Raw genomic sequence first — 6,196 nt, 5'->3', positions numbered from 1 at the left:
GCTGTTATTCTAAATGCATATATATGGTCCAATTAATTCAGGAAAAAAAAACAGTATGATGAGAAATAAAGTATACATTCCCACAGATCTTGGATGAAAACTTTTTAATAGTAAGACCAATGAGTACAGGATACTGAGGTATAATAACATGGATAAACAATTCATAGGTGTACTGCCATCTGACTACTTCAGCTTTGACATTGAAGTTCTCCGGTTTCTCCTTTGCTTCTCCAAATACAGATCACTGTGGTCTCCAGATTCTGCATCTTCACATTCGTATACATGCCTTGCCTAAATATTTATGATGATTGCAAACGTGTTCTTATTATTTGAAACTTAACTACAAGTTTTAATTACTAAAGATATTTTCTCCATATTGATTTACTACATTTCAGTCTTGTCATTGTACTCAACAAAATCCACAAACACAAAACCCCTAAGCGAATGTAATCTGTATCAATGCAAATGAAAATTGTTACCACTCAGACTGAGCTCTCTACTTATTTCATAGAATCATGGAGGTATTTTTCTTAATATTCAGGTTTTATTGATTATATATTTCACTTGCTTTACAGACTCTAAGGACGTACATGCTTCCTACAAGGTAATTAATCTTCTATGTTCATGTGATATTATTAACTGTATGCTGGATGTAGTGTAAAATATTTACATAATATCTTATCTCCAAACATATCAAGCCTACCATCAAATGCAAAGATACTGCTCCCAAAAATGAAAAATGGATGAAGGGAATAAAAGCACTGAAATCAGGTAACTTTTTCAGTAGAACTTCTGTTAACCACCTATGTTAAAATCTTGGAAATGATAGCCATCTTCTCACTCTTAATATATCCATTTTCTGCAAAGTGTTGGAAGGATTTGCCACATCAGGTCTGTGTTGGTGCTGCATCCCCATTTCAAAATATTTCTGTAAATATCTGAGAAAAAAAAGTTTTAAAATAACCTATGTCATTGATGTTTCTACCATTAAACTTCCCAAATTGGAGTCATGACACTTCCCAAGTTGGATTGTGTGACTGAATATGCTTCCCACCCACATTTAAAAATAGGTCCAGCGTAGCAGTACTGAAATCAAGAATCCTGAGATTATGAGGAATTCTAGTTTTCTCAAAGCCAAGATGTCAAGGCCAGTTTGTGAAACACAAGAAAAACTCATGTATAAGACAATGTGCACTCTACTTTGACATCTAGTATGTCTACCAAATGTATCAAAATTGTTTTTATACCACTTTATGTCCTGACTTTGACAACTCTTGTTGTCAGTCTGAGGCCAGACATGATAAGATGTAGATCATATATACTTTAGTTTATTCCTTGCTTCTAAAGTGAACATTTGCTGATGAACACTCTTTCCTGAAATTTTTTCTCAGAGTAGTCAATCCATAAATTCTTTGACTTCTCATTTGTTTGTTAGCCTCTCAATGGAAAAAACAGAACCCAGATCCTTTTGGATACATTCCTTCCATTCAGGCCTGCATCAACCTCATTGTGTACTTTGCATTCTCATTATTCGTCTCCAATCATGAACATGCCCCTCAAGTTCACATGCCCACAGAATTGAGATGGTTCCAGATATATGTGTGCCCATGGCATAGATGACATTCTCTGATATGTGTATGTCCAAGCACCTTAACATTTCAAGACATCTTTCACAATGCTAGTCTTCCTAAATCTATCTTTAGCCTGTTTTCTACTGGCATGAACTTCTGGAAGTTTTCACCAGTCCCTATATCATCAGACGTATACCATCCCCCTTAACCCTTGTCTCTATGTCATACTATAGCTTTCCACATTTTCACCATTCTCTGCCTCTGCCTGATGGCCTCACTCCTCACGTCTCCATTCATCCTTACCTCTTAGAAAAGACACCATCCTCGGAAGTGTTATTGCCCCAGATACTTACCTGACACTTCATTATGGGTGTTCAAACCAGTGGGTTGAAAAGGAGACCCTGAAGTGCATGACCTAGAGAACTAGACAGAGAAGGAATAATTTACAGGCCAACTGGTTGTTACCCAGTACAATAGCAGGTCATGGTCTGAGGTAGCTAACACCAGAGAAGCACAAACAGTTTATTTCAGGATTAACAGGCACCATGAGGAATGCTTCCAAAAACATAGTGATTCCTAACAGAACAAATGCAGGAAATGGAAAGGAACAGAATATGTGGTTCACTGGCAAAGGTATGACAGTGAACTCTTTTTTTTCTTTCCTCCTTTCTTTTCTTTTCTTTTTTTTTTTTTTTCAGATACCAAACATTGTGCGCAGTGGTTCATTAAAAATTTCTATTAGGAAAAAGACATAATAAACAGAGTGAAATTTCTTCTTTCCATTGTTATTTCAATATTTTTTTTGTGTAAAATATCATTTTTTAATGGTTGAATCTTTAAGATATCATGTATATTGAACATGGTGACCACTAGTGTCTCTGAAGTTGGATTAGTAAAACTATTCCCTAAATCTCTCAATATGCCCTGGGTGAAGAGGAACTCATCTGTATTTTTCAACTTAGTGGGAGGCTGAGGCAGGCAGGTGTGCAATGAGCCAGGGTATATTTAGACACTCTGTCTCCAAAAACATTTAAGGCCTCGGATTTGAACAAAGTGCTACAGTTGTTGCCAAGGGTGCACATGGCTCTGGGTACAACTGCCAGGCCCACATAACTATCAAAAAATTTCAAACAACATAAACATTCACCTAAAATTAAACTTAACTTAAAAGTATCATTGTGAAAATAAAATTTTATGATTAGTACGTTTGTAGTTGACTATATTTTCACTCAGTTTAACCCTTTTAAGTAATTTAAGTACATCTATGCATTCATTCCCAGAGTCACATTGGGACAAGTCATCATCTGAAGAGAAGGAATGGCTTGATGTCACAGAAAATCGTCATCAACAGGTATGTAAATGTGTCAAATTAAATTCCTGGTGTTTGTCCCTTCTTTGCTTTGGGAAGGGACTGTGCTGAACAAAATGAGCTCAAACAATATTTACTTGGAAATCAAATACCATAATTCAATATTTAAATCTAAAGTATGTAACAGGACACAAACATGAAAATAACTAGAAATCATGGAAGCGGAAGCTTTGAAGTAACCTTCATTTTAGCAATAGAGGAAATTTTTTGAATATTGTATCAGTTGTCTTCTATGTGACCACCTCACATCATAAAGAATAAATTTGAAACTCTAAAAGACCCAGTCAAAAGTTGGAAAATACTTAACTGTAATGGCCAGTGAAAACATTTCTGTTAAAACATCATCATTCCCAAAGGCTCAAAATTTTAGTTTCCCATTACCACTAATCCATGCTAGTGTTAAAGATTCCATTCTCCCTTGACTCCACTATGTAGGTTGAGGCAGGAAATAAGCTTAAATGAGAAACTGAACAGTCTGTTAAAGGAATCAAATCCTTTCAGGATGTATCCTTTCTGTTAGTGTACAAAGAGAAACTTTCTAGTTCATTTACTTTTCATGCAAGAAATCAAGAAAATCACTAAACATTTTTATCTTACCTCTGAAGTGAATATTAGAAAAAAGGAAGTGCTACAGTTCTTGCCAAGGATACACATCTTGGATGCAGTTATTGGAAACTTTTAAAATTTTGGTGGTATCTTATTGTCCCCTTTTTTTCCCTGTCATCTACAGTAGTAGGAGGCGATTTTGCAAGCATATTAGTTCCAATGTTATGTGTGTGTCCTTTTAGTGTGCAGGTTTTTCTTTAGGATGTGTTTGGTGAGGCCATCACTCTCAGCATCAAGTTCCAAATGAGCATGTTTCACATGCTGTATTTAGTCACCAGCATCTCATCAAGGAGCAAGGGGAATCTCTGAGAACAATCATAGCTTAAAGCAAAGCATACGTGCCATGCAAATAAAATATATATTTTATATATGGTTTCCATAATACCAAGAAAAGAACTGAAGTTCATAAGATATAACAGTGTGCACCTGGCTGGAAAAAAAAAAAAAAAGCCTTAGTGACAAGAAAAGTATCATGATCAATTTTAAAAAGAACAGACAACAAAAGTGGTTATGCTAAGCAGAGACTTAGGAGAAGATGGCGGTGAAATTCAATAAGAATGAGAATAGGAAAGAATTTAAAATAAGAATAAAAATGTAATCAAGGAAATAAAACAAGAAATGATTGAAAATATCTTGGAAAATCAGATATATTATGAAAAAAGAAATAATTTGGCAAACCCAAAGAAATAACAGACCAAAAAAAAAAAGTCACAAATAAAACCATGGAAATCTTCACAATTCCCTGAAACTAATGTAACTAAAATGGAGATACTTCTGTCCAGAATTTCTAATTTTGGAAAGCTAAAGCTTTTGGGGTTTCGCGGATGTAAATATTGCCCATCAGTTTCCTTACCTGCTCTAGCTCGAAAAGGCTTCTGCTCCTTGCTCCCCCATACCTCCCAGAGAATGCTGAGTGAACTTTAAAAGTTGTAGAGGAAATGCACTCTCAGTATTGGTTTGTGTACTCAGAGACATGAATCTATATAATTTTGAAATTGCCTGATAAACCCTGTGGTCCATGGAGACTAATCTGTAGTCTGGACCCCAATTATGGAATTTTGTACTCAGTGGTCTTGTACTGGGCATGATTCCAAGTCACTGAGGCCTTTTCCTACAATCTTTTGGAGCATAAGAGACATGGCTTGGTTTCAAAATCTGTGACTTCTTCCGAGAACTTCCTAAAAATATCATTCCATCTGATCCTGCCCCAGCACTTCTGGAATCATCAGTCCCTTAAATTTTCAAACAGCACTTCTCCCTCTCTATGATTATTTCCAAAGCACCCATTTGAATGAGGCAGTGCTCCTGTGGACCTTTACTCTATAGTCTTCCTGATGAGAGCTTTGAAAACATTGAAACCAATCATTATCTTCAGGCTATAAGATTGAGGAACCCTCCAACAGTTTGTTAGGAGGTCTGGCTGCATGTCTTGGAGGTGTATGACATGCATGGTTTGTGACCTTTCACTGAGTATTGCTAAAATTGTACCCTTCTTAAAAGGATTTTGTCCGAGTTGTATATTGTAATTTTCAGGATGCTGCCCCTCAACACTAGTATGGTATAATGGGAGCAATATCTCCAAATGACTCAAAGCACCGTGTGTTGACCTGGTATATCTGCTCATGTGTGTTGTTCTGCATGCAGCCAGTTTTCTACCAGACTTATCCCTGGTCTTGTCATAGAAATGAAAACACCATGAATGTGTTTCAATGAATGTGCCATATGCTTCTATTATTAAATATAACCTAAGACCATGCTCTAGCTGCACACATCTACGTCTGACTCTCTCTACTATACCCACCATGATTCTTATTTCAAGTGCTTTATGCTTTATGCTTTATGCAACTGTTTTATGCCACAGTTCAGTCTTACAAAAGTTAAGAATACAAATTAGTGGGTTTTTTGATATCCTAGGAAGAAAGCCTGCATAAATTAACATTAGTGAAGGTGCTCCTGCACAGACACTCTGATTCTCTCTGGCAATTTTTTTAGTACACTGAATTTTCCTTTTGGAAAAATCCAAGTCTTTACTTTGCATAAAATGTTGTATTTGAATTGAGAGGAATTTATACAAGTTTCATGTTTTTACTACAAAATGTCATACTTTTATAAATTTAGGAAGATTTTGATGTTACAACTTTCATATTATAGAAATTTTAGGGAACTCTTTTCATCCATGATATGCGGATTTTTTGACAAAATGGTGTATCATGAAAATCTAACTTGTTCAAGTTAAGTGCCAAGTATTACCCCAAATTTTTATCTTTTCTTCTTTTGGAGAGTGTCTGGGTTAGTTCCATAACTTTCTGGTTGTGACTTGCACCACTATGAACATTGAAGTCCATATGTCACATGTGCATAAATATTTAAGTACATTGGGGAAAAAAGCATGGACTGGGAAATCTGGGCCATATGGTATCATTTTTCTAGTATTCTGACCAATATTCATACTGCTTTGCAGAATAGAAGTGCTAAATTTTAGTCTCACGGTATATTATTTATTTTCCCTCACATGTTCATCCAGCACTTATTATTTGAATACTTGATGAATGTTATTTGACAGGGTCAGCTGAAATGTCAACAGAGATGTGAATGGTATTTCCCTGAAAGCTGGAAATGTTAAAAAAAAAAAAAAAAAAAAAAAAAAAAA

At 35.5% G+C, this 6,196-nt stretch overlaps 1 long non-coding RNA gene across 1 annotated transcript; it reads left to right on the top strand.

Moving 5' to 3' along the window:
• Window positions 1-571: 571 nt before the first annotated feature.
• On the top strand, window positions 572-4,177 carry LOC125614671. Its single transcript, XR_007345249.1, has 3 exons — window positions 572-604; window positions 699-771; window positions 2,852-4,177. It is a non-coding gene; the product is annotated as an uncharacterized LOC125614671 (long non-coding RNA).
• The last annotated feature ends 2,019 nt before the right edge of the window (window positions 4,178-6,196 follow it).

The sequence above is a fragment of the Marmota marmota genome, unplaced genomic scaffold (assembly GCF_001458135.2).
Source record: "Marmota marmota marmota unplaced genomic scaffold, marMar, whole genome shotgun sequence".
Taxonomy (NCBI): Eukaryota; Metazoa; Chordata; class Mammalia; order Rodentia; family Sciuridae; genus Marmota; species Marmota marmota.
The sequence above is the reverse complement of the archived record's forward strand: the minus strand, read 5'-3'. Positions and strand labels throughout refer to the sequence as shown.